General features: G+C 39.3%; 1 pseudogene; it reads right to left on the reverse strand.

Annotated features, from left to right (window-relative positions):
• Positions 1-3261: 3261 nt before the first annotated feature.
• The window catches only part of LOC127652026 (uncharacterized), a 7850-nt pseudogene continuing 538 nt past the window's right edge, over positions 3262-10573 (reverse strand).

A 10573-nucleotide genomic window follows, 5' to 3' on the forward strand; every position in this document is an offset into this window, starting at 1 on the left:
CAGAATGGGATTCCCACTTAAAAAAATCTGAGCATATTACTCCAATCCTCATATCTTTAAATGGGCTTCCAGTTACATTTAGAATTGATTTTGAAGTACTATTACTCATTAATAAATCACCCAATGGCCTAGGACCTTAATACATCACAGATATGCTTGTTTAATATACACTGGCAGCCATGTTTGGAATAATGTAAAGGTTGTGCTGTTTTAATAGTGGCATTCAATCAATCACAAAATATAGTCAGAACATTACTGATGTAAAATACAGCACCATCATTATTTAAAAAAAAAAAGTAATTTTTGTTCAAATCTGGACAGGCCCCATTTCCTGCAGCCATCACTCCAACACCTTATCTTTGAGTAATCATGCTAAATTGCTACTTTTGTACAAGGAAATCACTTGCCATTATATCAAACACAGCTGAAAGCTATTTGGTTCATTAAATGAAGCTTAACATTGTCTTTGTCTTTGTTTTTGAGTTGTACATGTATATGTCTTAAGGTCAGAAATGGCAAATAGGAAACAGCTTTCTCTAGAAACTCATCAGTCAATCATTGTTTTGAGGAATGAAGGCGATACAATGCTTGAAATTGCCTTAAAACTAAAGGTTTCATACATAGGTGTACACAGTCTTCAAAGATAAAGCACAACTGTCTCTAACAAGGACAGAGAGAGATGTGGAAGACCAGATGTTCAACTAAACAAGAGGATAAGTACATCAGAGTCTCTAGTTTGAGAAATAGACCCCTCACATGTCCTCCGCTGACAGCTTCATTGAATTCTACCTGCTAAACACCAGTTTCATGTACAACAGTAAAGAGAAGACTCATATGGGAAGAATTGCAAAGAAAAAGCCACTTTTCAAACGGAAAAGAAAAAGAAAAGGTTCGAGTGGGCAAAGAAACACAGACATTGGACAACAGATAATTGGAAAACAGTGTTATGGATCTAAACCCCATTGAGCTTTTGTGGGATCAGTTAGACTGTGAGGTGTGTGAGAAGTGCCCGACAAGACAGTCACATCTATGTAATTACCATTCTGTAATAGTAATTTTCACATTATTAATGATATTGTGAAATGTGACGGATCGACATAAGTTTATCTTAAATACTGTGGGCATTTAAAGATGGCAACAGATGATCAGATATGGACAAATCTGAGACACTACAGTTATGAGGAGTTAAACCAGAAGAACAGATAAGGTCAAGAATGTGCCCTTTGTATTGAGTAGGAGTGTTGGAATATTGCTGTATACCAAAATTATCTAGACAAGATACAAATTCCCTTGTATGTATACGCTAGTATTATCAAGGTGAATGTTAAAATCACCCAACAAAATCACATTGTGAGACATAGAGCATAAGAGGGTTAAAAACTCACGGATAGTGGGAATTGACCCATTGATTTTAAGAACAATGGATTCAAATGAAGCAAATACAGGTTATATGGGATACTTTCCAGAGGTCCCTTGTTGGTGAAAGACTGGATGTTGAACAATCCAAAAGAGAGAGCTATTTTACTACTGCAGCAGCTCATGACATGTGATCCAAAGCTCGTATTTTATTGGTCAGGGAATTTCATTGCCTGGCAAAGAAAAATATTTTTTAAACTAACCGTACGTTTCCACTGGCGTGAGGTCAGTGAAGATGAGCGAGCATTTTCAATTCATTTCTATGGGAGCTGAGCTACACACTCTTGAGGTGAATTGTGGGATATGAAAGATATGAAAGCCAGATATGAAAATTGTCTCCCTCCTTTTGTGGATTTTGATAATCTCGGTATCCCGGTAACAGCCATTTATTTTCCAAATATTGAAATGTGGATGTTTAGTATTTAAATATTTTATATAACTTGATGTGATTGTAGTGTTGCATAGCACTAACTCCAGGTTGCTCCGGAGGGATTGTCCCTGTAATAAGTGCACTGTAAGTCTCTTTGGATAAAAGCGTCTGCCAAATGCATAAATGTAAATGAAATGGAAAGGAGAAAATGAGATGTCTTGGTGGGAAGACCAGAACAATTTTTGACTGTGAAACGTGGCTGTTCTCTTAACTTGTAAGTGTCTGAGGAATATCATGAACATGAAACTGTGAACACTGTCAACAGACCCTAAATAACTTGAAGCTGAGTCATTACAGCAACTAAATATTAGCATGGGATGTTATATTTTGATATTAATTGTTCCCAAAATTATCAATTTATGAAGCTTAAACCAAATGATTATTTTTTATTATTATTAAAATGCATGATTTAACAGTGAGACTCAATTGTAAATGGTATCGATTTTATTCATATGGAACCAATGTACACATTTGAATCATGTACTGTAAAAAGCTCTTTTCCCACTGTACAGACACATGCGATGAATCAAGTTAGCACAATTTCAATAAATGTACAAAGAGTACAAAGATTTGCAATACATTGTGACATTTGTCTTTTGTACATTGTTCACATTAATTCATATTTTAAAGGTGAAAAATGGTTGAATTTGTATATATATATATATATATATATAGTAAATAGAAGTAAAGTTGAAACTATGTAAAACTGAAACAAGAAAATAATTGACACACAAAAAAAATGATGAACGCCATCAAAATAAAATAAAAATACAACTAACAATGTAATTGTGCATTGTTCGGATAGAAATAGGCTTATCATCTTTTAACACCGAGAACAAAATCATTCCCACTACCAATTTGTACATTGTGCCCACCACAATGTGTTATGTGCAGTTATTACACGGCTCTCTGGAATACTCGATTCTAGTTGGTCAATGGCGCCATCTAGCGGTCTGATGTTTCCCAGTAACAACCACACATCCATATATTAGACCGCTCATCCAAGTAGCTGAGCCATCTTTACTACTTTTTAGGATCACTCTGCGATATCTGCAAGTAAGCTTATAAAATAATTTCAACTATTTGTCAAGTAGTCTTGTAATTGGCGGAATAATGGGCAGTCAGATAAACATCAACAGAACTCTGACGCAAACTGGAGGCGGATTTCAGCTATTCAGCTATAACACAATTGCATAATTATAACACAAATCAATGTTTTATAGTATATAATATTATTCATGTATTTCTTTATTTGGTTACTAGACAGGTAATAATCTGGGTATTGCACCGTCAGCCAGTCAATATTACTTGAAGTCCCTGATAACACAATAGTGTGATAAAACTACCAAAACACTAATGCATGTCTTATGCTCTGATACTCTGATTCAAGCTCTTTGCAATCATTTCAACTCAGTTTATGCTTTTTTATCTTCTTTTGCAATTTTGAATTTATCTGCAATAAGTTTCCCACCTGTTCCTCCTGCGACAGCAGCACCTCCTACGATTAAAGCTGCAGGTATTAGCACTGCACCTGTGGCGACCAGAGCTACACCTCCAACAGCTGCCCCCACTGTCCCAACTGTTGTTCCTACTCCTAAAGCCACTTTCTTACCTATTCTTTTCTTTTCATCTTTTCTAATACTTTCCTCATATTCCTGCTTTTTTCTCTCTTCTTCCTTTCTCTTTTTCTCCTCTTTTCAGTGATTTCTGTCTGAGCTTCTTCATACATTTTATTTGTGTAATAATCTCCTCCATTCTCCTTCACCATTCTGTCGATCTTCTCTATGAGTTCAGTCACCTGTGCTCGATTTTCATCTGTGTTATTAAAAACATGATACCCACCTTTACATTGATTAACTAATTCTTTGAGCTGTTTGTTTTCTTTCAGAAACTCCTCAATTGATATTTTTAACTGATCACCTCGAGTGAACAGAACTATAGTGTAATTCATCGCTTCTTGTGAAAAGTTCTCTTGAATCCATTTCACTGTGTTCTTCTCTTCTTCTGTGAATCTCACATCTAGTCTGGTCACCAGCAGGAACGCATGAGGACCAGGAACAGACATTTCTACACACTTCTGTATTTCATCCTTCAGTTCTTCATTACTGATCGATGTATCAAACAGTCCTGGAGTGTCTGTTATTGAGATGGTTCTGCCCTCTACATTATGCTCATTATTTTGGCAAAGCTTAGTGATAGATTCAGCAGACAATTCTTCTCTAAACAGCTTTTCTCCCAGGATTGTGTTTCCTGTTGCACTCTTTCCATTTCCAGACTTTCCCACAATCACAATCCTGAGATCTGTCATAATTGGAGAAGATTAAATGAATATGTAAACACGTTTTCATCAATAAAGTATATTTTCAGACAGCAGCATTCAATAGTTTATTACATTTCTAGTGCTATCTCAAAGACTCTGAGTGACTCTTACTAATTATACAATATATTTCTTTCTGTTTAAAATTTTAACAAATAGCAAAAACATGGCATGCAACCAAAATTGTGTCCTTTACAAGTGTACTGCATTTGATGAAGAATGCACTCATCTTCTGATATAAAATTATGTTAACATTTAACATGTTGGCGGAGTAGCATGAACAAATTCGTCATACAGACTTTTACGTTACCTGGGCTTTGTCACATGCCCTGAATATATGACGCTAATAACAACAACCTTCTGTTTTGGAGTAGAATCCGCTGATATATAATATATAACTGGATTGCTCATGACATCACGTCATTGCATAACGGGCCACCGTGTTATGCCGAACGGGCCGCGGCAGGCTGAAAAGTTCCACAAAACTGCAGTGCAATATGTCGAAGGGGCCGCAATATGCGGAAAAGTACAGCGAAGCAGGGCCAAACTGGCTGCCTTTTGTCTTCAGACCACTGAACAGGGTATGGTTCTCGGAGAAAATGTCTCTCCTCGACGGTTCAGCCTCTGGCGATTCTGGACAGGAGGGACCTTCTATCTCAGGCTCAGGGACGATACCTCATCCCCGGCCCGAACTGTGGAAACTTCATATTGGCCCCTAACGGGATGCCGTTAGGGAAACATTCTCTGCTTGCTCGCTTCGGCCATGGAGCCATGCGATTGAGACCTCTCTTGATGGGACTTAGCAATAGTCCCTAGGATCTGGTTGAGACCCCCTCCCCTTTTTTTAAACCTCTAGAGTCAGCGTCTGAGAAATTTATGACTCTCAAGATGGTTTTCTTATGGCAATTACTTCTCTAAATAATTGGTGATATGCAGGCTCTGTTTGCCTTGCCAGCCTGCTTAGATTTTGCCCAATGACTAAAGCAATATTGCACCCTCATCCTGACTACCTGCCTAAGGTTCCTTCACGACCATACATCCGGTCACTCTCAAAGCTTTTGGCTCCCCGCCATTTACAGCGCAGGAAAGACTTCAGGAACTGTATCCAGTCCGTGCCCTTCAGACTTATATCCACTACACTAGCCAGTGGCGTAAGTCAGGGCAACTATCCGTTTGCCATGGGGCTGCAACAAGGGGTCGACCGCCACCAAGCAGACAATGTCACATTGGGTGAGGGATGCTATTGCCCTGGCCTACGAGGCGCAGGGTCAAGCTTTGCCAGTAGGAATCAGGGCTCACTCTACCAGAAGGGTCACCTCCTTTAAAGCCTTGGCTAGAGGTTCCCCCTGCAGCATGTTTTTGGTGCATCAGGCTGGTCCTCCCCGCACATATTCATAAGATTTTTGTATGTTCATGCCACTCCGGGCTCTTACGTCCTTGAGTCAACATCACAAGCTCATGTCTGAGAACTCTCGCGCTCTTGTGAGCACAACTACACAACTGTAAGGGGTCCGGACACCCACAGTGCGGCGGCGTGGGTAATCTTGTTCCCAAAGCGCTAAATAAGCGCAGCATCAATGTTTAGCTTTTGATAGGGAATGTGTTGGGTTACTTAGCAGTAAATCCTGTTCCCTGAAAAAGTGGAACGAGATGCTGTGCTTCATTGCCGCACTGAGGATGCCCCAGGACTGCTCGTCAGACAAAATACCTGATGATGCACCTGTGACGCATCTATTTATAGCCCCGCTACAGGTCCATCCTGATTATGTCTCCAGCAGAGGCTATAAATTCTAGTCAATTTAATTGACGTGTTGCACACATATTCACAGCTGGTCACTCCTAAAGATGTTCCCAAATCATTAAATCAGCGTAGCATCTCATTCTGCTTTTCAGGGAACAACTTACAGCTAAGTAATCCGAGACGATTTGTGTTGAATGCTGTCACGAACCCTGCTCCCTCGCTCCGCCCCCCTCGAGCTTCCACACCTGTTCCGCCCCCTTGAGCTCGTACGCTCTTTTTCCTCCCTCGGGCTTCCACGCCCGTTTTGCTCATACGAGTTTACACGCTCGTTTTGCTATTACGAGCTCTCATGCTCATTAGCATTTCTCCCTCCTCGCTCGCTTCTCAATCCTCAGAACATTATGACCACCTGCACTCGCGTCATCTGCACTCCTGCACATTAGTTTCACCTGCACTCGTCTCGTCACCTTTCATTGTTTACACCTGCACCTTCCCCTATAAATACAAGCACATCCGTTTCACGGGTGTTGGTTAATGTGTTTAGTTTCCCGTATCTTTGTCCCCCGCTAGTCTCGTCTAGTTCTGACCTCCTCTTGTTTACCTCTTAGCTTGCCAGCTCCTCTTGTTCCCCTGTCTTTTGCTCCCTCTAGTCCCCTCTAGTTTGCATATTGATTCCCGGCTTCGACCTCCCCACTCTCGTTGACCACTCTCTCCCGGATTCCCCTTTACTCGACTTTGTTTCCCCGGCTTTTGACCCTACGCTACCCTGACCATTCTCCCTCTGGATTTTCCGTGCTGTACTTTTGTTTGCCTGCAAATAAACGCAGTTTTGACATACATTGTGACTGTCTCATTTGTGTGTGTGTGTGCGGGTTACAAATGCATAGTCGATTTTTTTGTTTAGTTGCAGCACGATGTCGTTGCACTCCTTTGTTCTTGTCTACATGTTCAACAACATTCTCTGTTAAAACGGATCTAGTAAGCTACTGTATATCCTGACTCTCATTGAGTTTGGCTGGCTAACTAATTTTGGTTAAGAACACCAATTGGTGGGCAAGAACAAGGCCACCTGACTCACGGTTCTCCACTGTTTTTTTATTTTATTTATTTAGATTTTTGAATATGTAACCCAATTTTAATCCTCAAAATGATTTTTTATTGATGTAACCTAATGCAGTCACGTTTATTCAGACATGTTAAATAATAGCTCTGACTTGTTGGAAACAATAGAGGTGGGATGTGTAGATGTTACCTTGGGATCTTGTCTGTTGTTTACGAGTCATACACTGGCTGGTCACTGATGCTGTCTGTGATATAGATGAGATTTGGTTGCCTGTTGCAGACAAGAGATTCTTATTCAGAATAAATATGTTTTGTTTTTTTTACTTTTCTTTCACTTTGTTTATTGAATCTTTCTCCATGAAGGCATTCACATCATTTAACAATATACATCCTATTGTGTCCTGTGTCCCATAGGGGGCGCTCACTAGTTAAAATAGAAGAGAGAAAGTGCTATAATAAGATAATAATCATGTCTCAATTGATATTTTATGGCTTTTTTATTCCTTTGTTGAAATTTTTGAATGCAATGTCTAGTTTGTTTGCTATTTGAAAATGAGCTATTTGTATGAGTTGAATCAATCAACCAATCAACCAACCAACCGATCGATCATCAATCAATCAACCAACCAATCAATCAACCAACCAACCAACCAATCAATCAACCAACCAACCAACCAACCGATCGATCATCAATCAGTCAGTTAGTCAAATGAGTGCGTGAATTAAGTGTTATAGCTGATTGTTGCATAAAAGCTTACATTTAGATCAGTCATGAAGCAAAGCCATTATCTACATTTAATTTAATTTATTTATTAATTAGTTGTTGCAATAGGATTTATCTCTATCTGTTGGTTGACTTTTCTAGAGCTTAACTCAGTCTGTTTATACTGAAATTAAAATCACTGCCCCCAGTGGCCAAAGCGGTAAATGTTTTTGAACATACATGGGCATGAGTGAGCTCCTGTTTCCTGATGAAATGTCCACAAAGGAGCACCAAAAATGAGTTCTAAAGTAAGTTGTTTTTAACTGTAAAGAATGTAATGCATTTAAGAGGAATTTAAAACCCCAACTGTTACCCTAACCGTAGCGAGAAAATGGAATCCCCAAATTTGATCATCAAATTTCTTGGTTCAATGTGGGACGAGAAACTAGGTTCATGAAACAAGAGCAGAACAATTTGTGTGTGTGTGTGTGTGTGTGTGTGTGTGTGTGTGAGCGTGTATTTATCACTTTGTGGGGACCAAATGTCCCCATAAGGATAGTAAAACCCGAAATTTTTGACCTTGTGGGGACATTTTGTCGGTCCCCATGAGGAAAACAGCTTATAAATCATACTAAATTATGTTTTTTGAAAATGTAAAAATGCAGAATGTTTTCTGTGAGGGTTAGGTTTAGGTTTAGGGGTAGGGTTAGGGGATAGAATATAAAGTTTGTACAGTATAAAAACCATTATGTCTATGGAAAGTCCCCATAAAACATGGAAACACAACATGTGTGTGTGTGTGTGTGTGTGTGTGTGTGAATCGTTTGTAAAACCATTCCTATGTCAATTGTCGCATTTACTGTAAGTCAATGTGAATATTTATGGGAAAAATAAAAATGTGTTATGCTCGTGACTTTTATGAATAAGGCTTTGGTGGCGCCTCTTGGAAACTGCTGTAATATGTACAAAGAGACATGTAAACATAATTTTGCAAAAATGTAGATATACTGTAAAGTGTTTCTATGAGATCAGGTTGGGATTTTACCTTGAGGTTTTGCCGGAAATTCACAATTTATACCAAAGGCTGAATCTTTCCGCTGCCAGGGCGAGATTCTCTGACCTGATCCAGAAAAGATATATAGTATCATTAAGAATAAATGTGAATTTACTTTCTTTAAAATGATTTAACTCATTCATCCATATTTTACAAAGTTTTAATTAGATTCAAGGAATCATACACTTTATTATTATCATCATTGAGTGAGGAACCAAAACCATGCAAATCTAGGCATTGGAGGGCCGGCTGACGCAGTCTCGCAGCTCACCTATCATGTTACTCTTCTACTTAATCTGTTGGAGGATTAATTAAGGATAGGCACTGGACGTGTGGTAGGCAGAGATTGATAGCTTGTGAAACACCTCTTGATGCAGTGAGCGCGGACGCCTCATTGATGCAGTTCAGCCGTCTATAGGCTGCAGCAGTTGCCGAGAGCAACCTATGAGCTTCTAGCTAGCCCGCCAAGGTCTGCAGCTGCCGACTGCGTTGACAATGGATACAAAATTAAGGATAATTTTGGCTTCAATATCTCAGAAAGATGAATCTTCCCGAAGCGTAGCTAGCTTACAATCGAGAGAACCTCTCGTAAGAGAACCGAGGTACGTAGTAACCATTTGTTTTCCTAACAGAAGAGGCTCTGGACATAGGGTAGGTCTACTCATGGGGGTATTGAACCCTGGTTGTATGGTTTGTCTTGATGGGAAAGCAATAACTACTAACTTTAGCTACCAATTGAAAGGATATTTCGAGATATTGGGGTTGGCAGGGAGACCTCCCGGACTGCTGTCCCACCACCAGGAGATGTTTCGGGATTAATGGGGTGAAACATCCGTGGTAGGAGACTCTTAGCTGATGACCTCATAGCATTATTATTATAGTTTAAAGGTTATGCTTTTCATGACCTTCACCCTCACTCTTCTTCAAGTTCAATATAGTTATATATATATATATATATATATATATAGATAAGCCATTGACACTCACCTGTTTGGCCCACCTGTTGCTCTGTTGCTATCTTCTTTGGCTCCCATTTTACTATCTCTTTCACTTGCCAGCTTTCCCTCAGTTTCTTGAAGTCTTCTTGATAGACGGTCTCATTTTTTTCTTCCTTTCTCTCAAATGAGTTTCTTAGTGATTGAACATCTGATTTTTTTAAAACCTTCACTAGAGCATTCTGGTTTTGTTGTGGAACTGATTTTCCATGAACGTGAGTTCTTGCACTTCTCTCTTGTTCCTTTTTTTCTTGAGTTTTTTCCTTTACTGGTGATTTTAAGTAAATTTCACTGGTGTAATGTTGGTCATCATTTTGTTTGATAATTTCATCTATTTTATCTAGAAGCGTTGCAATCTGAGTTGGATTAATGTCACTTTTATTATTTATTGCATGATTTTTACCCATGCAGTGGCTGATGAGTTCTTTACATTTTTTACCAAGGATAAAGGCCATCCAATCTTTTTTTGTAGTTTGTTCGCTTCCAATAAACAGAACCATTGTGAACTTAAAGGCTTGTGCTCCAAAGTTCTCCAGGATCTTTTCAACAATCTTCCAAACTTCCTCTTCGAACTTCTCCATGTCGATGATGAGCAGAAAGACATGAGGACCAGGATAAGCGAGAGAAAGACTCTTCATCATTTCATTCTGCAGCTCTTCACCAGTCAGTTTAGTGTTGTTGAATCCTGGAGTGTCGATCACTGAGATGTTTCTGTCTTCTACTGCCCTCTCTGTAGTTCACTCACTAGTGAGCTGCTCTCATTAAATGCCCTTCTGCCCAGTATTGCATTACCTGTTGCACTCTTTCCAACACTAGATTCTCCCAGCAGCACAATCCTCAAATCAGATGTTGACG

The sequence above is a fragment of the Xyrauchen texanus genome, chromosome 11, assembly GCF_025860055.1.
Source record: "Xyrauchen texanus isolate HMW12.3.18 chromosome 11, RBS_HiC_50CHRs, whole genome shotgun sequence".
Classification (NCBI taxonomy): Eukaryota; Metazoa; Chordata; class Actinopteri; order Cypriniformes; family Catostomidae; genus Xyrauchen; species Xyrauchen texanus.